Here is a 27,185-nt window from a genome sequence, read left to right as displayed (position 1 = left end):
AGCTGTCTATTGCCTTTGCCTTTATACTTTTTCAACGTTACAGTTACACTTGCACAAGTTCTCTAGCAGAAGCGAAATAAAAATAAACGAGACAGATTTGTTATTTTGAGACAATGGGCGCCATTTTCTTGGTGATATATATACCAAAAGATTGAACTGTAAAAGCAAATTATGTGCTTTGAAAATATTTACTGAATATCTGGTTCCTCCCATCTTTCTCGTGTTATACAAATAATTCGGCTGCTTTTCGAAATTACCTCGGTAAATGGTATGACGCAGGGTGTTCATAGTTCGTTAAGTACACTCTTAATCACACTTTAATCAAATTACGCACTTTTGAAACACAATAATCCTCATCTTCAGTCTTGTCCGCATTTCCTTTCTTTAACGTGGCGAGCCCGGTACTTTCAACTCACGAACGACATGCCCGTTATCAGCATTCAATTATATCAGCATGACGATTATTGTTTTGTGGCAAATATACACCCCAAAGGGCTTACTTTGCTTAAGAGTGTAGGAAACGCGTTTTGAGTTACGAGCGATAAATGTTTAATCTATGTGGGTTCATTGCAGCCCTTGTGGAAAGTTACCTATTCAATCATAACAAGGTGTGATGCTGCCGTTATTCCAAATATTTCGTTGACTTAAATAAAGAGAAAGAACTGCAGGAAGCACCAACTCCAAATTCCATGAATGTGCGGAAAATATTTTTTTTGTGATGGCACCGCGAAACTTTCACGTGCTTTATTTAAATGCGGTGTTGTAAATATTTATTGCATCCTCGCTTTCCCTCTATTTTCGTTGGTCATACGAATCTCACAGCTCGTTTCTCAACTGTCTTTGGTGCACAAAAGATGGCATCAGGTTGGTATAAATAGGAAACATTAGAGGCGCAGTATGTGTAATGTGTAGACAACGTCCCAAGTAGGTTAGTTAAATGCTCCTTATTTACGATATAGTAGGTATGCAAGTGGACTGGAGCGTTATCAGTGTCTTTTACGAGTGGCACACTTGTATCGCTGCCTTGGCGTAAGCGCAACTAGAACTGTACAACTACAATAACAAATTTTGCGAACACAGGGGGATGCTACATAAAGTTTGTGTATGTTGGTAAATGCGTGCTGATCAAATACAGCTGTTGGAAAAAGTTTTACATTGAAGGCAAAAAAAAAATCATTTAGGAACATGTGAAGCAAGGATTACAAAGTGTTCCGTTGCCCTTATTTATTTATTTATTTATTTATTTATTTACTCATTTATTTATTTATTTACCCTCAGGGCCATTGGGGCGCTAAGAAGGGGGTGGGTACATGGTTGAATAACAACAGAATCTAAAGCAACGTTTATCAGCAACGTTTCCTAAATTTTTCAAGATCGCTCTGCATTTAGAAGGAAGTGGTGCAGCATGAGTGGAAAGTGTTGCGAGTGTTTGACGTTTCCAGCTTACTTGAAGCGTTACAAACATTTGCTGAACGCTCATCATTTTTGTTTGCTTGGGGGGCATTTATTCTGCGACACGTATATTTGTATCGCCTGGTGTCTTGAGCGAACTAAACGAGGCAACTTCTTCATGTTTTGTGAAAATAAGGACGATGTAATGTTTGGTGTGTGCGGAAAGTTTGAAATGGGTGGCCACATGAGGTTGTGTTAATATATTACGCATGTTTGTGCTCTAGAGCGTTTTGAGCGTGTGTAATGAATGGGGCGTAATTTAACCCGTTGACCTGGCAGAACAACAAAGGCCACCATAGTGAAATTTAGTTCGACTTTGCCTGGCCATCTACTAGCCGCCTGGTTAGTTCAGATGGTAGAGCGGCTCCCCGGAGCTCCGGTGGTTCCACGTTCGAGACCCGACCAGGACGAGTTTTTCTTCAAATGCGATGCTTTTCTTTCCAGGATCTAGAATGCATTTCCTTCGCAGCAATTGCTTTGATTGCGTGGATGTTTCACTTCATCTTTATTACTTCTCTCCACCTTGCGAGTTTCCGCAGATTTGTTACATCTCTTATCCTCAATGGAGGCGGAGGAGGGGATTATGCCGGTGCGCAGAGTAAAGTAAGAAAATTGAATGCCCAGAAAATTGGGAGGGTGGCTGCGAAGGTAAAAAAAAACCAATAAATCTAGCAAGGAATGAAGAAATGTTTTCATGTAAAAGCCATTGCGCCAACAAACCCCATCCGTCATCAACCTACGTCAAAAAAAGCAACATGAACATGTTGCAATGAACGTGCAACATGAACGCTTGGAACTTATAACGTAAAGCCTTTTTTCACAAAAGAACACTTAAACAGTCTGCGTTCAAGAGATAGAGAGAGAGAGATAGCAAAGAGAGGAAAGGCTGGGAGGTCAACAAGACGAGTGTCCGGTTTGCTACCCTACACTGGGGTAAGGGAAAGGGGGAACAGAAAAGGTAAAGTGGGATAGAGGGAACACTCTCTGTGCACACAACAAAGTGCTCGGGAATCAGTCAAGTCAAAGCAAGGGCTGCGTCGATACGTTAGGCTGCCGTCAATCTTATTGGTTCATAGCTGGTGACGCACGTTGAAGTCACCAGTGAAGACCAAGGATCCGGTGGGTGTCAGCAGTACGTTGCAGTGCGTGGCAGTGTATTTTTAAGCTAAACTCCGGCCGTTATAACTACAGTGCGAATATAATGATGCGGGTGAGCCATGATGCTTAGTCAAGAGTTCCAAGTACGGAATTGAGAGCATCAAGCACTTGCATTGCACTTCGCGTTGATAAGAAAATCAAATAAAAGGCATGCGCTGCCTATGCAGTTCTTCAGTACAGTTTCATACATATGAAGTTGGCGCGATTTGTTGTTGATATAATGATGAAAATTCAGGTGAAAAACCAGGAATCCTAGGGAGAATGTGTATAATCACAGCTCTGGAGTTCTTTGAAGCATCTGGCTCCATTGGAAGTCAGCGATTGAATGCCTTCATGATTTAGGTCTTCCACTTAATGGTGTGTTCTGCTCGCTTGCCTGAGTGATTGAAGTGAAATTTAAAATATTGTCACCTGTTGGAAGGGAGCGCGTCCGACTCGTCCACAAACAAACGAAAACTGGAAGTTTCAACCTGAGGCGAAGCATTGAAAGCGACAACAAGGTTTAGCGTTGCACTCGATCTACCATCAACGCATCACAGCAATACGCCAATACGCGCGCGCGGCAAGACACGATGTGGCACGCGATACAGCTGCTGCTACACAGTGGGAACTGCCATACCCCTCCCCCCCCCCTCCCAGCATCTATGCGTGTATGTAGCAATGCAGGCGCGACCAGGCACTTTGGCAGTGACGCTAACGGCGTCTCGCGAGTTGGTAAGGAAACAAAAACTTCGGCGTTTGCTCGGCGCCTAGTGAAGGAGATTGCACAGGCTCAGTTTAATGCTTACTGTTTCAGACCAGTGCGTGCACTATGGTGTCGTCTGCATAGAGCTGCTTCTAGTCAGTGACTGTAATTGTGTGTCACACACCGTAGGCGCATTTGGCAGGAGTGGGATGGGGCAAAGTATGGCATCCCCCCACCCCTCCACGCAATGTTGAAAGAGGGCGGCTTTTTGCTTCACGCCCGAAAATCCAAGAGGATGACAGCTAAGAGCAATTTTTGTGTGATTGCATTAGCCACGTAAGCAATGGATTTCGTTATTACGCATCCCCCCTGTTTGGACAGTCAGGATTGTCTTTGGTGCCTCGCCGCGAAGAGATGTAGCAGACGACTTACGGAGTGAGCCGTACACGCTGGCGTTGCGGACTTGGCTCGCTCTGGGCAGTTTCCGCCATAACAGATTTCACGTTTCGCTTCTTGCATTTTGCCTTGTGTATTGGGATCGTTAAATCACGTTTTAAGATACAAAATGTCCTTCCTATACCTAACCTATGGGTGAGTGGGACATTCAGTATTATAATCAGCCGCGCTGAACGATGGCGTGCCTTGCGGAATGAAATTGTTGGATTATCAAGTACCGGAACTATTGGATCTGTATCTGTAGTTTTACGCATTTAAAAAGAAAGACACCTGTGGGAGAAAATCCTAATTCTTATCCATGAGGTGGATAATTCGGAGAGGCAGACGTTACTAGCACGACTAATCGAAACACATATGTAACTAATTAACAATAATTCAATAATTAAATTTTTGTTTAATTACTTCTGCCCACATATTGCTATTTCCAAACTGTAGCCGGTGAGTTTGGAAGACTTAGCACGTTCAAATGTATTTGTTGGCGGACACCAGCTTCGAGATTTTCTTTCCCAAAGTGTGGGACGAAATACATGGGCGTTCCAGTTACTTCTGTGCTCCAATGCATAAAAGAGCGTTCTTTTTTAAATAGATGGCGCGAAATTGCATATTTAGGCCAGTTTGAGGACGCATATCTCTGAACTGGTGGCGTTGTGGAAATTCATTCCGGGTTGAGCCGCTTTGCTAGTTCACCGGCTACAATTCCGGAAATAGAATATCTGCAGTAAAGTAAATAATTTAAAAGGTAAATAGTTACGTTTGGTTTATTTGTCGAATATGTGTTCTGATTTCTATTGCAAGTAATGACTGCCTCTCTGGACAACCCCACTCAAGGACTAGAATAATGTTATCGGCAACAAAGAACTTTCTAAAATTCCGTAAAGCCTAAAGATTCTCACCCGTTTAAGGTTGTCCCAGCTAACGTTAGGTAAAATATCCAAGGAAAAATATTATACAAAAAGAACACAGTGCAGGATACGATCTTAAGACCTGCGATGTTAGGCCTTCAGATTGACTACCGAGCAGTGTACATTTTACAGTTGTATGTTGCACCATGTTTTACAAATCATTATTTTTTTTCGTGAACAGCTTGGCTAACGCTAGCTGGGACTCACGGTGTATGCGCAGATGCTGTCGAATTTCACCGATTATTGGCCACTTGTCCAATATATGTTGGTGACAACAACCCTCAGGCATGTCGACAGTTGGCTCAGTCGTTGACAAATCATTGTGGCAGCGGTTGTCCTTTGCGGTCTTTCTGCATTCTTCTGTCGTGTTTTTGTCTTGTGCTTCGTGCGTTGTGAACAGGACACTGTAGGGTCTGTGCAGAGCCATCACAATACCACTGCAAGGATTTATTGCATTTTTTTTATTGGCATGTGTCACTTTTGAAGCTGTCTATTGGGATTACCTTTATACTTTTTCAACCTTACAGTTACACTAGCACAAGTTCCCTAGCAGAAGCAAAATATAAATAAACTAGAGAGATTTATTATTTTGAGGCAATGAACGCCATATTCTTGGTGATATATATAGCAAAAGAGTGAACTCTAAGAGTAATTCATGCGCTTTCAAAATATTTACTGAAGATCTGGTTTCTCCCTCTCTTGCGGGTTGTACAAATAATTTTGCTGCTTTTCGAGTTTCCTCGGTAAACGGTGCGACGCACGGTGTTTATATTTCATTAAGTACACTCATAAGCAAAAATACACCCTTTTGCCACATAGCAATAATCGTCATCTGTCTTGTCCGCATTTCCTTTCTTTAACGTGGCGAGTCCGGCACTTCCAAGTCACGAATGACATGCCCGTTATCAGCATTCGACTATATCAGCATGACAAACATTGTTGAGTTGCAAATATACACCCCAAAGGGTGTACATTTCCTTAAGGGTGTAGGAAACGTGTTTTGAGTGACGAGCGATAAATCTTTATTCTGTGCGGGTTCGTTGCAGCCCTTGTGGAAAGTTACCTATTCAATTATAACAAGGCGTGATGCTGTCGTTATTCGAAATGTTTCGCTGACTTCAAAAAAAAGTGAACAACAAAAAAAAAACTGGAGGAGGCGCGAACTTGAAATTCCATGAAATTGTGGATAATTTTTTTTTGTAGAATGGAGAAGTGAAACTATTACGTAAGTGTTCTAAATGCGACGTTGTAAATATTTACTGCACCCTCGCTTTTCCCCAATTTTCATTGGTGATAGGAGGCTCACAGTTTGTTTCTCCACCATCTTTTGTGAACAATAGAAGGCGGCATGTTGATATAAATGGGAAACCTTAGGGGCACGGTTTTGTAACGTGTAGAACGTTCAAAGTAGGTCGGTTAAGTCCGCCTTCTTTTACGATATATTAGGTATGCAAGTGGACTGGAGAGTTATTAGTGTCTTTTATGAGCGGCGTAGCACTTGTATCGCGGCCCTGGCGTAGGTCCAATTGTAACTCTATAATTAAAATAACAAATTTAGCGAACACAGGAGGTAGCTACGTCAAGTTTGTGAATGTTAATAAATGCCTGCTGTATAATTACAGCTGTTGGAAGTACAGCTTTACAGAAATACTTAAAAACATCTTAAGCAAGCACTTGAAACTGCCCCATTGCCCTTATCAGCGACATTTCCCAAATTTTCGAGGAGCACTCTGGATTTATAAGGAAGGGGTGCAGCATCAGTGGAATCTGTTGTGAATGTTTAACGTACGTTTCCGGCTTATTAGAAGCCTTACAAACATTTAATAAACGTTAGTCTTTTTTTTTCTTGGGGACCCTTTCTTGTGCGACACGTATATTGGTTTCGCCTGGTTTCTTGAGTGAACTAAATGAGGGAGCTTCTTTATGTTTCGTAAGAATAAGGACGAAGTATTGTTTCGTTTGTATAGGGAAAGTTCGAAGTGGGTGGGCACATGAGGCTGTTTTAATATGTTACGTATGCTTGTGTTCTTGAGCGTTTTGATGAACGGGGCATAATTTAATTCATTCACCTGGCAGAACCACAAAGGCCACCATAGTCAAATTTAGTTTGACTTCGGCCGGCGATCTGCTAGCCGCCTGGTTAGCTCAGATGGTAGAGTGGCTGCCTCGGAAAGGCGGTGTTTCTGGGTTCGAGGCCCGGACCGGGACAAATTTTCCTTCAAGTGCGAGGCTTTTCATTCGAGGAACTAGAATGGGTTTCCTTTGTAGCAACCTGTGATTGCGGGGATGTCTCATTTCAAATTTATTACTAGCTTCTCTCCACCTTGCGGGTTTTCGCAGAACTATTACATCACTCGTCCTAAATGGAGGAGAAGTAGGAGGGGATTATGCGGGTACGCAGAGTGAAGTGAAGTGCATGTCGAAAAAAATTGGGAGCGAAACCATGGAGGTAAAAAGAAAAAAAAAACAATTGTAGCAAGGAATGAAGGAATATTTTGATGTAAAAGCCTTTGCACCAATAAATCCCAGCTGTCATGCACTTATGTAAAAAAAGAAAGCAACGTATAACACATACGCTTGCAACTTTATTATTACTATCGTTAAACACAAACGAACCCTTAAATTGACAGCGTTCAAGAAAATCAAATAAAAGGCATGCGCTGCCTATGCAGTTCTTTAGCACAGTTTTCTACATATTAGGGTTACCTGAATTGTTTTTGATAAATTAGTAAAACTTAAGGTGCAACGCCAGGAATCCTAGGTGGAACGTGTATAATCACAGCTGTGGGATTCTTTGAAGCGTCTGGCTCCATTGAGAACGTATATCTGGTAGTTCCGAAGAGTACATGGATAAACTTATGAAGAACTAAACCTCGGTTCGTGTTTGCCATGAATACAATAAATTATTTGGGGAGAAACCAACGCCGCACGCACGTCACAGGTGACCTTGCACAATCAGAGTTGTCATCAAAGTGACGTTTGTGTGCCTCATATCTCTTGCAAACTTGCGATTTCGTGTACCCACTCCCATACGCTCAAGGCTATAACCATCAGGTCACGACCTCACGCACGCTTCTTTCGCGCGAAAGTCGGCGTTTGAAACAACTGGCGCGTGCTTCAGCTGCCAGCTTCTTGCATGCTCAATTACCTAATGACAGATTGCGCTTTGAGACGCGACGTTATAATGGACTGTCTTCAAGATGAGCCCATGTTAATCCTAAATGATTACATGTCCCAAGAGCGAGAAAAGAGCTCAACGTGTTGTAATAAAAATCATCATCTGCATATTTTAAGTTAGAACAAGTGAGAGTGAGGTAAATTAAGGTGTAGTAATGTTAATTATGTTGAAGCAAAATGAATGAAGCTGAAGTGGAATAAAGTAGATTAAGGCTTGTAAAAATTAGGTGAAGGTTGATGAAGGTGGATTAGAGTGGATTAAAGCTGGTGCAGATTAGGTCACGGTGGATTAAGGTTTAATAATGTAAAGTTGCGAAGGACACCTGATAATCTATGACGTCAGGTTTCATGCACGTACCTAGTTAGGTAATTCATAACGCTTTCTCATTCAAATCACGTAATGATGCTCAAGTGACTGTCTTTTTTTGTGTGTGTCACCCACCACAGTAGCGTAGTAGAGCTCTGGCATAGCGCTGCTGAGGTCCAGGTCATAGGTTCAAACCAGGCCTCGGCGGTGTGATTTCGATAGCAGAGAAATGCAAAAGTGCTCGTGCACATACCCTTAGGTGTACAGTAAAGAACTCGAGGAAGTCAAAATTAATTCGCAAACTTTTCCACTGTGGCTAGCTCGCCTTCTATTCAGATCAGGGTTTTGACACCTGCGGAACCAGAATTTATCTCTTACGTTTTTAGACTGACTGGTGGGTGACGCCCCACCAAAGTCCACTGCACGATCAGCTAACAAAAAAGGGCAGTAGGGAGAGTCATCTATAGAAGGTAAAAGATGGTTCCCCTGATCAACACTTGAGTCACTACACTGGTAAAAGCCCATTATTAGACAGCTATACCATAGCGTTTGCGGCCCCAAATGTCAACGTGTCAAGCACGTAAAGAGATCGCGTTGTCTTCTTTGCGCATGCTCCGTACTCTATTTGGTATCCATGGTTTACGTGCACTACGCGAACGTGCGTTATGTGAACGAGGGTTGCAATGTGGGCTTGTTGGTAATGCATCTTCAAGGGGTGTACGGTATCACGTGTAAAAGGCGGGACAAAAGAAGACACACAGGGACACCCACAGCGCTAACTTCCAACAATGTTTATTATCGAAAACCAGGTCCTACTTATACACTAAGCCAACATGAGTCACAGCCACGTAAACAGACAAACAATCAGAGCGAAACATTTTTGTAAGTGATATTTCAGGCCATGCGTAAAAATTTTCTTTTTCAGAGAGAGCCAATGACGGTTCGGTGATACGTGAATCCCCTAGGGCATCAATCTGTTCGGCGTCTACGTCTATTATAGGTTTAGTGAGTTCGCACTTATTTCTACCAGTAATAATTGTTGATTCTAAGAGACTTATGTTGCTTACAATGAAGGGAGAGAAACCCACCTGATACATGTTTGTCGACTTTATTTTTGTGTTCGCGCAGTCTATCATTAACGCATCTGCCCGACTGTCCGACGTAATACTTCCCACACGATTAGGGTATACCTTATATAATCGATGTCTTAGAATCTCTAGACTTCTTCCTGTGTTTAACTTGGCAGCTAGGAGCTCTTTCTTTCTTTTGTGGTCTCGTTTTCCAGCACAGGCTGATTACTTTGTTAGCTGCAGAAAAAAACGCCTCTGTGTTACCTGGGCGGGCAATTTCCTTTAGGTTGTGCGACAACCCGGTGGATATAAGGTATCACTGTTGGTCTTATTTTCGCTCGGTTACTATTTCCTTCCGCACGTTCAGAACTCACTGATTGCTGCACTTGCCTAAGTATTCCCTCTGCAACTGATGCCACAGCATGATTGGGATAACCTGCTTCATGTATCCGCATGGCCTGTTGTGTGAATGCTTAATCAGTGCAATGATGCCATGATTTAGTAACTGTGTTAGTAAAACACATCTTCGCAATTTCTCTTTTTATCAGCTTATAGTGGGTTCAATAATGTGACAGCAACGGTTTATTTGCCATGGGACTGTAACACCAGCAAGTTAGATCATCACCGTATTTAAATTCAACATCAAGAACCTTGACTTTTTGTTTTATGGGAACTGCGCACGTAACTTCCAGTGGACAAATGCACTCACGTATAATATTACTAACAGCTGCACACTCTATGTCAAAGTTGTCTAGTTTAAAATTGACAAACACTAAAAAATTATCAACTAATCTAAATATTTTAACAACTTGTGTATCATTGATGCGTGAGCACAGGTCGCTGTCTAGCTTAGCTAAGTACAGGTTGCTTAAAACAGGCGCTAAGCAGGATCCTATACAGACCCCTTGATTTTGAAGGTACGGAATGTCATTTCTTTGCACAAATGTTGACTTCGCGTACAAGTCTAAAAGTTCTAAACAGTATTCAACGGTTGTGTCAGCTTTCGTACTAAATCTTACAGCCCCAAATTCATCTATACATGATTGAACACAACAATTCATTTTGCGCCAAAGAATAATGCACGTCTTTCACATGTTCTGAGAAGTCCTTTAGTCCCGCGTTACAGTTGGCCTCTACAAAGGCTAAACTGCCTCGGAATTTTTCGTGATGAACGGATATCTACACTCGAGTAGGTTAAGTTTGTCTAACAGATAGACTGCAATGGATTTCGACCATGCGCTTTTCTCCGATGCTATTACCCTGATCGGGACACCTTCTTTGCGCATTCTCGCGCTACAAAAGACATCGAGACTGTCATTCTTTCTATTTCCTGTTGCTTTCAATACTTTACCTAGGTTCATGTCCCGGCACATCGCAACAGTTCTGCCCTTAACTTTCGTCAGTGAAATTTACTTGTGTTCATTGAACACGGCTGTTAGTGCTTCGTTAGCTTTTTTTTTTTTGTAGCCACCATGTAAAAATAATGCAAAGCCTCCTTCTTTGTGAGCAGGTAGGACAGACAGTGCACTTTCAACTAAATACGAAACAACGTGTTTCACTGGTAACTTCGAACTTTGAAGCTTGCATTTGTTCAGGACATCCACGCCTTCAGAGTTCATCCTCACGCCTTCGTCTTCCGGTGCACGTCTGGAGATCTGCCACGCGAGAGAGAGTAGATCCCATTTTGTACTCTTAGCTTCCATGGCGAACTTATGTCCCCGCTCCAAGACTTGATGCACCTTTTCTGGCAGAGCAAGGCCTTCGGGAATGTGGACCTTGCTACTTGTGTGGCTCGATGGTACGTGCCACTCCTTGAAACTTTCTATCGGGAGCTGCCTCAGTTGATGTGGCCAAAGGTATTCCGTGACCTGATGTGTCAGAGCCGGGTACCTCTGAATTTGGTTATTCGCCCCACTAGGCTTGTAGGTACAACGCAGTTGTGTGTGTACAGCACTGTTTGTGACTTTGTGTGTCTTCTTTCGTCCCGTCTTTTATTCGCGCGTCCGTACAGCCCCTGAAGGTACGTTATTTGGCGAGTTTTCCCTACGTACTGTTTACGTGCGCAGAAAGCGCTGTGGAACATGGCGGCCCCAATGGGCCCTACTTCCGCGTGAATTCTCGTGATGGAAACGCCAGTGGCTCTTTCGTAGCACAGAGGCAGTGCACTTCGAGCCATGACGTCACATTAGCTTGCCAATCTAACGGGGATGCTCCCGAGTCAACAGCGGTGATATTGAAGTCACCATTTTAAGGCTACGCTCGCCATCAAGGATTGCCAGTAACTGTTGAAATGAGTTCATGCTTCCTCTGTGCTCACTTGAATTATTACATATCAACGCTTACCGTGTACAACTTATGAAGGTGTTCGGCGTTTACAGCGTCCATAGGCTTAACAAGACGCACTGGCATAAAAACGACACGATGGTCGCTAGTAGGTTGTCTTGGCTTGGATATGTTTGGCTCGAAGCACAAGACGGCGCACTCTCTTGTAACGTCTTCCTTAGAATATGCGCTCCCTCATTTTGAAGCAAAAGGTATCGAAGGGACGCGAAACCATAACGATATGTAATGGCGCTTGCGTTTATCGATACGTCAAGTGAGAAACGCCGTTATATAACTGTTCAATATTTCCGCATTGTTCACTCAGTGTCATATGTAGAAGCTGACAAGTTCCTTAGGCGTTGTATGTTATCCTAATGCACCAGTTTGTTTTAAAAAAATAAACAATTGGCTTCATGATTTAGGTCTTCCGCTTAATGGTGTTTTCTGCCTGCTTGTCTGATTCATTGAGGTGAAATTGAAGATATTGTCACCTATTGCGCGTGGGCCTCTTCCACAAACGAAAACTTGCAGTTTCACCCTGAGGCGAAGCATTAAAAGCGATTGCAAGGTTTTGCGTTGCGCTCGTGTTACCATCATGGCGTCACAGGAATACGCGTAGGCGACAAGACACGATGTAACATGGGAGACAGCTGATGCTGCACAGCGGGAAGTGCCACCGTGTTGACAGAATCTATGCGTGTACATAGCAATACAGGCGCGACCAGGACCGTCGGCAGTGACGCTAACGGCGTCTCGAGAGATGAGACGAACTGAATACCTTCGGCGTTTGCTCGGCGCCTATAGTGAAGAGAGACAGGTTCTGTTTACTGCTTACGGTCTCAGACCAGCGTGTGCACTATGGTGTCGTCTGCACAGAGCTGCTCGTCATCAACTCTGATTGTGTGTCGCACACAATAGGCGCAACAGGCAAAAGACAGGCGGGGCAAGGTATGGCATCTCCCCCGCCCCTACACAATGTTGAAAGCGGGCGGTTTTGTCTGCACGTTGGAAAATCCAACAGCTAATACCAAATTTTCTTTGCCAGTGCATTAAGTGGGTAACTAATATTTCTTCGTATTGCGCATCGCCCCCGTTTGAGCAGTGAGGATTGTCCTTGGTGCCTCACCGCGAAGAGCTGTAGCAGACGACGAAAAGAGTGCGGCAGACACGCTGGCGTTGCGCAGAAGGCTGGAGCTGGGCAGTTCCCGCCGTAAAACATTTAACGTTGCGCTTCGTTCGTCCGGGCCATTGTATTGGGACCGTAAAATTATGTTTGAAGACACAAGATTAGCTTCCTATACCTAACCCATGGGCGAGGGATTCTGAACTATTATAATCAGCCGCGCTGAACTATGGCTGCGTTAATATATTCCGTATGCTTGTGCTCTGCAGCATTTTGAACGTGTGTAATGAACAGGGCGTAATTTAACGCCTGGTTAGCGCAGATGGTAGAGTGGCTACCCCGTAAAGGCGGTGGTTCCAGGTTCGAGACCCGGACCGGGACAAATTTTTCTTCAACTGCGAGGCTTTTCTTTCGAGGAACTAGAATGAGTTTCCTTCGTAGCAATTGCTCTGATTGCGTGGATGTCTCACTTCATCTTTATAACTTACTTCTCTCCACCTTGCGGGTTTCCGCAGAACTATTACATCCCTCATCCTAATTGGAGGTGGAGGAGGGGATTATGCCGGTGCGCAGAGTAATGTAAGAAAATTGAATGTCGAAAAAATTTGGAGCGAGGCCGCTAATGAAAAGGACAACAAATATAGCAAGGAATGAAGGAACGTTTTATGTAAAAGCCATTGCGTCAATAAACCCCATCCACCATCAACCTACGTCAAAAAAAGCAACGTGGAACATGAACGCTTGGAACTTATTACTTACAACCTTTATACATGAACGAAAACATAAACTGTCTGTGTTCAAGAAAATAAAGTAAAAGGCCTGCGCTGCCTACACAGTTCTTCAGCACAGTTTTCAAAACATTAAGTTTGCGCGACTTGTTGTTAATATATTAATGAAAATTCAGGTGCAACACCAGGAATCCTAGGTGGAATGTGTATAATGACAGTTGTGGAGTTCTTGGAAGCATCTGCTCCATGAACGTTGCTGGAATATGAGGCCTGACCAGAAAGTACGTTGACATATGGAAAACCAAACCCGGGTTCCTGCCTGCCATGAATACGTTAAATTATTTGGAGAGGAACCAACGCTGCACGCACTTCACAAGTGACCTTGCGCAATTATCAATGTGACGTTTCTATGCCTCACATCTCTAGCAAAGCCGCGATTTCATGGACACACTCGCGCACGCCCAGAGATATAACCATCAGGTCACGACCGCACGCACGCTTCTTTTGCGCCCAAGTCGCCGTTCCAGACATCTGGCGCGGGCTTCACCTGCCAGCTTCTGGCAATCTCAATTACCTCGTGACAGATTGCGCTTTGAGACGCAGCGTTATACTCGACTCTCTCCAAGATGGGCCCGTATTGATACTAAGAGATTGTATGTCCCACGAGGTAGAAAAGTCCGCAACGAGTGGTAACAAAAATCATCATCAGTCTCTTGTAAGTTGGAACAACCAGAGTAAGGTAAATTAAGGTGAAGTAAAGTGAATCAAGTCTAAGTAAAGTGAATGAAAACTAAGTTGAATAAAGTAGATTAAGATTGGTAAAAATTAGAGCAATGTGGATGAAGATGGATTAACGTGGATTAAAGCAGGTGCAAATTAGCCGAAGGTGGATCGAGGTTTATTAATGTGAAGTTGTGAGGGACACTTGATAATCTGGGACATCACGTGTCATGCACGTAACCAGTTAAATAATTCGTAAAGCTTTTTCATTCAAATCACTTAAGGATGCTTGAGTGAATGTCATTTATTTCGTGTCGCCCACCACACTAGCGTTGTAGAGCTCTGGCCTAGCGCTGCTGAGGTCCAGGTGACAGGTTCAATGCAGGCCATGGCGCTGGCATTTCGATGGCGGCGAAATTCAAGAGTGCTCGTGCACATTCACTTAGGTGCCCGGTAAGGAACTCGATGAGGTCAAAATTCGGAATCTCTTCCACTGTGGCTGGCGCACCTTCTATGCAGATCAAGGTTTTGACACCTGCAGCCCCAGAATTCTTTTAATATTTTTTTGACTGACAGGTGCTTAGAGAGTGGGTGACGCCGACCTATAAGGCCATTGCACTATCAACAAACAAAAAAAAGGGGGGGCGGAGAGGTGCGTCATCTATAGAAGTCATAAGATCCTTCCCCTCATCCATAATTGAATCACTACCCTCAGAAAACCCCGTTATTACGCGGTTTTACCATATCGTTTGCTGCAGCAAATGTCAACGTGTCACGCATGTAAAGAGATCGCGTTGTCGTCTTGGCGCATGCTCCATACTCTATTTGGTTTCCATGGCTTACGTGCATTACGCGAACGTGGGTCATGATGCGAGTTTACGGTACGTAATATTTACGTGCGCCGAAACACAGCGTTGTCGAATATTGCGGCCCCCATGGGTCCCGCTTTCGCGTGAATTCTCGAGATGGCAACGCCAGTGGCGCTTTTGTAGCACAGTGGCAGTGCACTTGGATCCATGACGTCACGGTAGCTGGCCAATCAAACGGGGATGCTCCCGAGTCAATTGCGGCGATATTGAAGTCGCCACTGTAATTCTATGCTCACCATCGAAGATTGCCAGTAACTGTTGAAATGAGTTCACGCTTCCTCTGTGCTCCCCTCAATTTTTATACTTCTGAGGTCGTTCGGTGATTCCAGCGTCCATAGGCCCAACAAGACGCGTCGACATGGAAACGACACGATGGTCTCTAGTAGGTTGTCTTGGCTTGGATATGTTTGGCGCGTAGCACTAGACGCGCAGTCTCTTGTAACACCTTCCTTACGTAATGCGGTCCCTCAGTTTGTAATAAAGGTATGGAAGCGACGGGAAACCATAACGTTCTGTAATGGCGCTTGCGGTTATCGATACGTAAGGTGAGAAAGGCTGTTATATAACTGTCCATTATTTCCGCACTGTTCTTCGGTGTGATGTGTAAAAGCCGACAAGTTGCATAGGCTTTGAAAGTTATCTTTATGCACAAATGTGTTAAAAAAATTACACAATATCCTTCATGATGTAGGTCTTCCCTTCCGCGTAATGGTATTTTCTGCTTGCTTGCCTGACTGATTGAAGGGAACTTTAAGATATTGGCACCTGTTGCGCGTCTGCCTCTTTCACAAATAAACTGAAACTGGCAGTTTCAACCTTAGGTGAAAGAGAGAGAGAGAGAGAGAAAACATTTATTTATCATGAGTTTGGGCGACTTCCTCGCAGGGTGGAGCCCTTAGTTCAGGGCCCCATTGGTGAAGCATTGAAAGCGATAGCAAGTCTAGCGTTGCTCCCGAGTTACCCTCACGGCGTCACAGCAATACGCGTAAGCGACAAGACAGGATGCGGCACGCGAGACATCTGATGCTGCACAGAGAGAACTGCATGCTCCCCCTCCCCCCCCCCCCCCCTCCCCGAATCTGTGCGTGTATATAGGAATGCAGGCGCGACCAGCACCGTTGGCAGTGACGCTAACGGCGTGTCGCGAGATTGGACAGATTGAAAACCTTCGGGGTTTACTCGGCGCCTAGTGAAGGAGATCAGACAGGTTCAGTTTAATGCTTACTGTCCTTGACCAGCACGTGCACTACGGTGTCGTCCGCACAGAGCAGCTCGTCAACAACTCCGATTGTTTGTCGCACGCCATAGGCGCATTTGGCAAGAGTCGGACGGGGCAAAGTATGGCATCCCCCCCCCCCCCCGCCGCAATTTTGATAGTGGGCACTTTTGTCTGCACGCTGGAAAATCCAACAACAGCTAAGACCAAATTTTCCTTGTGAATCCTTTAGCCACGTAAGTAATATCTTTCCTTATATTGCATCCACCACATACAGGCTGGCGTCGCGGAGTAGGCTGGCGCTGGGCAGTTCCTGCCATAAGATTTCATGTTTCGCTTCTTGCATCTTGCCTAGTGTACTGGAATCGTAAAACCATATTCGGACACTCAAAATTTGCTTCCTCTATCCAACCTATGGACGAGGGATTCTAAAGTATTATAATCAGCTTCGCACAAGGATGGTGTGTCTTGTGGCATGACATTGTTGGATTATCGAGTACCGCAACTATTGAATCTGTATCAGGCGTGACCATTTTCAAGTTTTACGTATTAAACAAAAAAGAATGCACCCAAGGCCGATTCCAAAATTCTTATCTTTGAGTTGGATTATTTGGAGAGGCGGACGTTACTTGCCCGACTAATCGAAACACAATCTATGTAACTAATTAACCGTAATTCACTAATGAACTTTTTGTTTAATTACTTTACCCCACATATTGTCATTTCCGAATTGTAGCCGTTGAGTTTGCAGGACGTATCTCGTTGAAATGTATTTCTTCGAGGCCAATAATTTCGACATATCATTTTGCAAAGTGTGGGACGAAGTAAATGGGCTTGCCAGTTACTTTTGTGCTCTAGTGCGTAAAAGAGCGTTTTTTTTTAAAAAGTACATGACACGACTGTGCATATTTAGGCCAGTCTGAGGACGCATATCTCCGAACTGGTGGCATTGCGGAAATTCATTCCGAGATGGCCCGCTTTGCTACTTCGCCGGCTACAATTCTTAAATTGCAATATCTGCACTAAAGTAAATAATTTAAAAGATAAATAGTTATATTAATGGTTATTTGTTGAATATATGTTGAAACTGGCCAAAATGTATTCCACAGCCTTTCACTGCGATGTCTGTCGGGGCACTAGAGTTGCGTATAGCCGTTAAATTCAGCCAATCAGTCAGTCAGTCAATCAATTCATCTATCAATCTATCGAGCAATGAATCACTCGGGCATCCTTCTTCGGCGTTTGTTTTTCTCGTCACCGGCAAGCCTTCCTATGGTGAACCAGGAATTTCGACAGACCACGTGTAACAATCTAAAAGATAAAACAAAAATGAAAACAAAGCTTCTCACTGAAGAAACTGCGGGGCACACAGGAACATGGTCTCAGAAAGGCCGTATATGCAGTATCGATCCCGGGCCTCATAGCGTAGCTGACAAGAATTGAAAGCTGGATGACGAAACGAAGCCATAAGAATAAACGGCTACGTGACGGACGAGGGGCGAATGCTTCGCTAATCTACCGGCTAGGAGTTACGTCAACTCAGCTTTCCACATACAGTCAGCGGAATGCATGCAAAATAGGTGGATAGTACTCGTGCCATTTTTTGATACCTTGCACGGCAGCGGGGTTTTTCCTGCAGCAAATTTAAGTACCGAGGCTACCTGTAGACTCTTTCCGCCGAAGACTGTTAGTCCTGAGGATCTCGTTAATCCTAGTGCTATGACAGGTCGGAGGATTGAACTCAGAAAACAGGGTCTCGCTATCACGAGGTAATTGCTTCACGCGAATGCAGCAGGCGAGCATTTCGCTACGACACACACTGATGGCGACGACGGTGATCAAAGTGTAGGGATGCACGGAGAAAAAAGGAATGAAGGAAGGAAGGAAATCCCGGGGAAGCAGAAATGTTGCTGAGTAACGCGAAAGGCCGGAAAAGTTAGTTTTGCATCAAGGTCACAGCAGAGCGAAGTAAAACGCACACACAAAGAAATAAGCAAACGGAGGCAAGCGCTAATTTCCAACTGTCGGTGTTTGTTCACTGACCTTATTTCTAGACACAGAGCCAAATTCGTGACTTGACAAACAGCAAAACACAAAAAAACAGGAACAGCAAATTCAGAAAACAATACTACACAAAAAGGAAAACCACGAAAGCACCACATATGCGTCCATGTCATTGGTTTATTTTTTTAGTTGTTTTTGTTGTTTGTCGCGTCACGACCTTCCCTCTGTGTCTATCATCATCATCATCATCATCATCATGGTTACGCCCACTCTGGGCAAAGGCCTCTCTCACACTTCAACTACCCCGGTCATGTATTAATTGTGGCCATGTTGTCCCTGTAAACTTCTTAATCTCATTCGCCCACCTAACTTTCTGCCGCCCCTTGCTACGCTTCCCTTCCCTTGGAATCCACTACGTGACCCTTAGTGACCGTCGGTTATCTTCCCTCCTCATTACATGTCCTGCCCATGCCCATTTCTTTTTCTTGATTTCAACTAAGATGCCAATAACTCGCGTTTGTTCCCTCACCCAATCTGCTATTTTCTTATCCCTTAACGTTACACCTATCATTCTTCTTTTCATAGCTCGTTGCGTCGTCCTCATTTTAAGCAGAACCCTTTTCGTAAGCCTCCAGGTTACGAAAAGGGTCTATACATCCGGCTAATAAACAAAAGCCGATAGTTGGAATTTAGCGATTGTCCGCGTGAGTCTGTTTGTGTGTATGTTTTAGGTTACGCCGCTATGACCTTGTCTGCCGAGTGGTTCCAGTATGATAGCTTCACTACGGCACTCGAGAAAAAACGCCTTTAGCGAAACACCCTTCATGTCCAGGTTTTACCGTTTGATTAGTAGATGTTCACTGGCCTTCTCGTCTTTTCTTTATATATATTTTTCCTCACCATCTTAATGTGCGTGGTAACCATCGCTTCATTAGTTCCTTACTAGAAGGTCAGTCAGTGACTCAGTCGAACTCTATCCACTCCATGAATTGATTGACTTATCAGACAATTAGTAAGTCTCTGTTACGGTCGTTGTGATAAGACACCGGGTGAACAGGCGATCTGTTTTAACCTTCTGCAGTGCCAAAGTGACTATATTCATTTTTTTATTATCATACCTAAGTCAAGTAAGGTATTGATGTTGACAAGCCGAGTTTCGCCCCAGTTCGTGATGCATGTTGAACTGCGCTGACGCTCGTTAGACTGCACCAAAGGAAGGCGAGGAATTGTCTGTGATCTCAATACCTCGCTGCTTCACCCTCAATGGAGGAGGAAGCGGACGAGGATTAGGAGGAGGATTTGGCGGTGCGGAGAGCGAAGCAAGGTAATTGAATTTTGTAAAGATGGGCATGGGGCCAAAAAGGAAAAGAAAGACATGTGAAGGAAACAATGAAGAAATTACACTTAAAAACGTGTAACAAAAATAAACACTTACAAATGCTAACTTACAAGCTCAAAACACAAAGAAATACTTACAGTCACTGTATTTAGGATAGTAAAACAAAAAATTAAATTATTCGGTTTTACGTACAAAAACCACTTTCTGATTATGAGGCACGCTGTAGTGGAGGACTCCGGAAATTTTGACTGCCTGGGGTTCTTTAACGTGCACCTAAAGCTAAGTACACATGTATTTTCGAATTTCGCCTCCATCGAGATGCGGCCGCCATGGCCGGGATTCAATCCCCATGCCTTCGTGCTCAGCAGCCCAACACCATAGCCACTGAGCAACCATGGCGGGTAGTAAAATAAAAGGCATGCTCCACATACGAAGTTCTTCATCACAGCTTTATAAATATTGAGCGTGTGAAGTGTGTTATAGAAATACAAATGAAGATTTAGGTGAAAAGCTTGGAAGGCTACGCGGTATGTGCGCAATGACAGCTATGGAAATGTTTGAAGCATACGACTCCACCAACAATGTTGGATGTTGGTTTGTTTAACTTGTTTATGAAAAAGTAGCCCCGGGTCCTGTTTGCCATGAATTCGAAAAATTTATTGGGGAAGAACAAAACTCCGTTTGCTATATATAAACAAAATGTTTTCTACGGTTTGAGAGGTGATTTCTCACAATATGTTGCAATTATGTGCTATGTGTGCCGTTCCCCTTACCAGCGAGCTTACGCGTACGGGTCTGCCAACCGGTACCTCGAGCGTCACTGTCTCAAGGACCAGTTCAGCACACCGGGTGGCGCCAGTGACCGCGTCTGGTCACAAGAGGCGCGTCGCCTCGGAGACAGCGTCACAAACGCTAGCTGTTGCGACAAAAGAATGCGAAGACGCTGTCTTCACCCCCGGTAACATCGCACTGTGGTACCTCACCGATGTGTGGTATTTACCGCTGTGTTAAGAGGGAGGCACGTGGTGCCATTTTTGCATGTGATCCCTGGTACGGCGTATTTTTGAGACCCTCAGATTGCAAAAATACCCTAAATAAATATGAGGGAAACCCGCACCACCATGGTACAGCAGGTTTAAGCCAATCAAAATTAAATGAAGAGGGGTGGAACCCAAAATGTAATTTCAGGAAAAGCCTATTGTTGAAAGAAAAAAAAAGAAACCGAGGTAAGCCGACAGAAAATGTATATTATTACAAATAGGGGACAGGAAGGAATGTCGGAATATCGTGTGGCGTGTGGGGTTCCGAGTTGCTACAGGTGAAGATTGGGGACTTATGTCACGAGCGAACATGTAAAACTTGGTGAAAACTTAGCAGAGCCAACTGTTTACATATGCGGCAGAATACTCATGATGTGACGATTGTGACATCTCGACAACTGGGCGCACGCACAACACGGGTGACGTTGCCCACTCAGAGTTATCAAAGTGAAGTTTCTGTACCTCGTGTCTCTTACAAAGGTGTAATTTCGTGCGCACAGTAGCACACGCACAAAGCTGTAACCAGTAGGTCACAACCCCACGCATGCTTCCTTCGCCCCAAAGTCGCTCTTTGAAACATGTGGCGCGGGTGTGAGGTGCCATCTTCTAGCATTCTTCATTCCCTTCTTGACAGCTAGCGATTTGAGACAGTGCGTTGTACTGCTCTGTCTTCAAGATCATTACGCCATATGTGTCCCGTCAGTCAGCATATCCCGCATTGTGCGCAACGAATAGTGCGAAAAAAATGATCACGAACGTCTTATAAGAGAGAATAACTCAGAGCAAGGTTAAATTAGGCGGTATAAATTGAACTAAGGTGAAGTAAATGAATGCGAATGAACTGCAATAAAGTGGATTAGGGTGGATTAAGATTGGTTCAAATTGGAGCGAGGAAGAATATAGCGGATTAACGTAGAATAAAGTGGATTAAGGAGGATTCATAATGATCATCATCATCCTATTTAATGCCCACTACAGGACTAAGGCCTCAACCTGCGATCTCCAATTACAATTTAGACCAAGGGGGATTAAGCACGAGTTGTGAAGGACACGTGACAATGTACGACGTAACCTTTTAAGGGATTTACCAATTGGAGAAGCCATAATGCTTTCGTATTCAAATCATGTAAATGTACTTAAGTAAATGCCCTTTGTTTGTCGCCCACCGCAGTAGCACAGTACAGCCACGGCGTTGCGCTGATGAGGTCCAGGTCGCAGCTTCAGTCCAGGCCACTGCGGTTTCTTTTCGATGGAGGCCAGCTGCAGTACCTTTGCTCAAATCTTTCTTTCCGCGCATGCTATGCTCGCTAAGGCTCTCACCTGCGTTCTAACGGCGCCCCGGTAAGGGCCAATCACAACTCGCCATTAATCACAACGCGCTCACTTGCCCCGAAGAGTGTATAGCTCCAACGACCGCTCAGCGGTGTTCAATTGGACAATCATACTTTTTATTCTTTGCACACATTTTATACAATCATGACCTCACGGCACTTCCTTCCCATTGGTTGCATAGTCACGTGGCCAGTTGTGCACACACTAGGATCACCTTTAGTAAGCCAGAAACGAGGAGCTGCCGTAGCTTTGGGGAAGCGTGCTTGTCTCGTACCATGCAGGCCCGGGTTTGATTTGCCACCTACACCCAAATTTATGAATGTTTCTTTTCAAGAAAATAACTTAGCTTGTTTGCAGGAACCTGCCTGAGAAATTTGACGTCCATTGAAGTATTTCTTCATGAGTTCTTACTCTTTGTGGCATCGGCCATTTTTGGGACCACTCGTTGCGAACACCACTGGCTTTTATGCCTCCTGGTACACGTAATGCTATTGCATTAAAAACAACAAAACAACAACAACATCATCAGGGTGGATGGCCTCATTATGCGGCGAAGGAATATCAAATTAAATTAATGGCTATACAGAGAAGGTGACGCAAGCTTTACGCGATAAAGAAGGGACTGTGAGGTCGCGGCCCATTTCCTGAAAAAGTTCGCTGCTTGCCTTTTGTTGAAGATTGTCTTCGTCAAATGCGGTTTATTGACGGCTGACAAGCTGTGGGATTCGTCACTGCCAATTGAGAAGCGAGATATCAGCGCCGCACAATAGCCGTCCCGAGTCTTAAGGCAAGCTTACAGTCTTCGCTTTACATAAGTCTTTCATCGCTCTGGTCGGCTTCTTTTCATTACCATTTGTACAATCAAATAATGTCGCCGAAGCCAACGCTTAGGCAAGGGTACTCGCCTTCATCAGCGCAGCAGCTGCGTCTCTTTGCCACAAGTTTATGTACGCTTAACTTACTCTCGCCCACCCACTGTGAGGGAAGAGGAGGAGGAGAATATGAGTGTGCACAGAGTGACTTAAGGAAAGGGAATCTCGAAAAATATTGGTAGGGGTGAGGCCGAAATAATAAAAACATTTGAAGTAAGGAATGAAGAAATTAAATTTAAGAGAGAAAACAAGTAACGTGAAACCAAAACGAACAATTGTGGTGACAGCTTTCACGACAGCGATATAAAAGGCCTGCGCCGCCTACGAAGTACTCTATCACAGCTTCCCATATAGATATGTTGAGCGACGTGTTGTTATAACATATGATGACATTTTAGATTCAGCGCTTGGAAAGTTAAGCGGAATGTGTATAATGACAGCTATGGAGCTCTTTCTGGAATGTGGCTCCATTGCAGGTCGCACACCGGAAGTACCAATATTTAAGTTACCTTTTATAACGGTTCCTGCTTGCCATGAATGTATTATTTTCCAAGAGCCAAACCATTGGTTGCGCAGTCACGTGCCCAGTTACGCACACACTATGCGCACCAATAGTAAGCAAGAAACTAGGAGCTGCCGTAGCTTCGGGGAAGGGTGCTTGTCTCGTACCACGCAGGCCCGGGTTTGATTTCCCACCCACACCCAAATTTATCAATGTCTCTTTTCAAGGAAATTAATATAGCTTGTTTGCCGGAACCTCCCTGAGAAATTTGACGTCCATTCAAGCATTTCTTCATGAGATTTTAGTCTTTGCCACTTCGGCCATTTTTGGGACCACTCGTTGCGAACAGCACTGGCTTTTGTGCCTCCTGGTACACGTAATGCTATTGCATTAACAACAACAACAACAACAACAACAACGACAACGACGACGACGACGACGACGACGACAACGGACAAAAACGCAATTATAAAATAGCATTTCTAGTCCGCGAACTGCTGTCACGTGATCGCATGACACTTTTCTGGTGCTTCAAGAAGCTTGTTGCCCTGCGTCCCCTCTTCTCGGCTACTCTGTAACTGCTAGAGATAAACACTTCATTTCAAACATCATTGAGAGCTATTAGTACAGAGAACAAACTAGGTAGCTATATTCTCTTGTATAATATTCTCAAGCGCGAAATAAAGTATAGCCTACATAGAGAATCGCTGCTGGCAGTGACAATCTTCTGCAAATAATTTAGCGCAGCATACACGAACGCAAAGACCATATGAGAATCGTATCAAATCATTTACTTCAACACGAATCCAGAAGCAATACATTATTTACTAACCTAATAAATGATTCCTTACCTTAGAATGAACCAGTCTGTTCCAATAGAGAAATAGCAAAAGGAAATAGGGAGAACTGGATTGCAACAGTGATGCTGACAGATAATGTTATAGTTTTATCATGACGTTTTGTGACAAACCTTCAGAAATGGCTGCGTTTAAGATCTCGCGTTAGTAAGTGACAAAGCTTGAGGAAGCAATAAACTCTTGTCGAAACACTGTTCTGCGCTGTGGACGTGTTTGTAAGTTTTCACTGTTACGGAGAACAGAATATCTCAAGATACGTGAGAAAACGCCTGGAGGAGCCCGAGAATGCTACTCGCATTTCAATACCCATAGATTCGCCTCCAAAATGTCGCAGTTTTACACATAATTTGCGCCCGAAGTATAGAAGAAATTCTAGACGCCATTGCTTGATGCGTGAAATGCGCTCCTTTCATCAAAAAATGCCAGATTCAGGGGACCCCTACCTTGGACGCTCGAGCAGTCGCACGGTTTTCTTTCAAGGCAAAGAAATGGCGAATTCTCAACAACAATGCGCACGTATGCGTGGCATGAATGAAGTTTTAACGGTGGTAACTAGTTTCTCACTGTGTTCGTGTGCCAGTATGTTCGTTGAAGCCGCCGCGTATACAGAGCACATGACTGGAACATTTGTGGACTATATAGATACCTCCTTGTAACACACACAGTATGTGTTCGCTGTGTGCCCGCTATGTTTATATATTGACACTTGCCGCAAGAAATACCATTACCTCACACATGAACAAATCGTCCGTTGCATTGACTGTTGGCTTGGTGTGATTAGTAGCGTACGTGTTCGAAATTTGCGGTATCCTTCTGTATTGATGCACCACGGTCTCTCACGTTTCATTGCACACTCCTCAATTCCTTAACTCAGTGTGTAGAAGCAAGCCAGAAACACCCTCCACCTGCCCTCTTCTCCACTTTTCTTCCTACATATATTCTTTCTTTTTGTCTCTCACTCTCCCTGGGACAAAAACAGTGAATGATTCCTTTTATTAAGAATATCAGATTATTAATAAACAATGGATTCTTTCTTGATAATTACCCATCGGTATTAAAAATTCGATAATTAATCAGCCTATCCGCTTAAATCCCCTTACGGTACACCGTCACAGAGAATAGCGAACGTACTGCTGACGGATCAAGCATTGCAACCGCACCGAGATATTGATCCCTTCTTTAGAGTAGCCAAGTGGAGACTTAATCTGGTTAACCTCTCTGCCTTTCACCTCTTATTTTGCCTGTTCCTCCTCTTTTTATGCATGCATGTTCAGGGTGGATGGACTCATTAGACGGCGAACCAATATCAAATCAAACTAATGGCTATATATAGAAAGGGGATCGAGCGTTACGTGATAAAGAAGGGACTGGGAGGTCCCGGCCCATTTTTCGAAGAAGTTCGCTGCTTGGCCATTTGTTGAGGATTGTGTTCCTCGAATGCGGTTTATTGACGACTGAGAAGCTGCGAGATTCGTCACTGCCAATTGAGAAGCGAGATATCAGCGCCGCACAATAGGCGTCCCGAGTATTCAGCCAATCTTAGTCTTCTCTTTACATAAGTCTTCCATCGCTCTGGTCGGCTTCTTTTCATTACCAGTTGTACAATCAAATAATGTCGCCGAAGGCAATGCTTTACAAGGGTACTCGCCTTCATCAGCGCAGTAGCTGCGTCTCTTTAGCGACAAGTTTATGTAGGCTTAACTCACTCTCTCCTACCCTTTGTGAGGGAAGAGGAGGAGGAGAGTATGAGGTTGCGCAGAGTAACTTAAGGAAAGGGAATCTCGAAAAAATTGGTAAGGGCAAGGCCGAAATAATCAAAACATTTCAAGTAAGGAATGAAGAAATGAAACGTAAGAAAAAAAGCAAGTAACGTGAAAAGCAAAGGAACGATTGTGCTGACAGCTTTCAAGACAGCGATATAAAAGGCATGCGCCGCCTACGAAGATCTTCATCACGACTTCCTACATAGATCGTAGAGTGACGTCTTGTTAACATATATGATGATATTTTAAGCCAAATACTTGGAAAGCTTAGCGGCATGTGTAAAATGACAGCTATGGAGCTCGTTGAAGCATGCGGCTCCATTGAAGCGGTACTGCGGCATCCACCAATTCTGAAGTTACCTTATATAGCGGTTCCTAGTTGCCATGAATGTATTGTTTTCTAAGAGCCAAATCCCTATTACTAACGAAGAAAGAATTTGTATGCTTGGGGAAGCGATTTGTGCAATTGCGTGGCACTGGGCGTTGTGGGTGGTGCTTCCCTTACCGCCGAGCCTACTCGTACGCGGAAACCAACCGATACTTCATACGCCACTTCCTCAAGGAGCAGTTGGTAACCCCATGCAGCCTCTGCGACCGCCTATGGTCACCAGTGGGGTAGAGTCTGAAACGATAGAATCGCGAAATTCTAGCTTTCGCGAGAGGAAAAGGGGAATACGCTCCCTATAACGGGTAATGTCGCCACGGTGGTACGGCACCACGGTGTGGTTTCCTACGGTGTGTTAAGTGGGAGATACGCGATGTGAATTTGCGTGCGATCCCTCGCAGAGCGTGTCGGGGTCCGAGTTGCTGCATACGACGACTTGGGACACGCGGCAAGAACGAATGCTTTAAAACTAGGCCAGAACTTCACACCGCTAACTATGCGACAACATGCTTATAATGTGATGATTGTGACATATCGACAACTGCATGCAGGAACGTCACTGGGGACCTTGCGCACTCCGAATAATTAAAGTGACGCTTCTATACCTCCTATCTCTTACAAACTTGCGACTTCTGTTACGCACTAGCGTATGCCCAGCGCTATATCTATTACGTAATTACATAGTAGCATGCCTCAAACATAAGTAATTTATTACCACAGCCTGATGTATCCACCTACTTCGAACGTTGCCTACACATCGGCAATTACTTAACTTCTTCGTGACTGCAAGCGCTTTAAGAGCCGGCGTTATACTGCGGTGTGTTGAAGATGGCCCCATATTAACGCCAAAGCATCATATGTCCCATCAGGCAGCAAAGCCAGCGTTGTCCACAATGGATACTAATA

The sequence above is a fragment of the Dermacentor albipictus genome, chromosome 6, assembly GCF_038994185.2.
Source record: "Dermacentor albipictus isolate Rhodes 1998 colony chromosome 6, USDA_Dalb.pri_finalv2, whole genome shotgun sequence".
Taxonomy (NCBI): Eukaryota; Metazoa; Arthropoda; class Arachnida; order Ixodida; family Ixodidae; genus Dermacentor; species Dermacentor albipictus.
Note: the sequence above shows the minus strand (reverse complement) of the source record.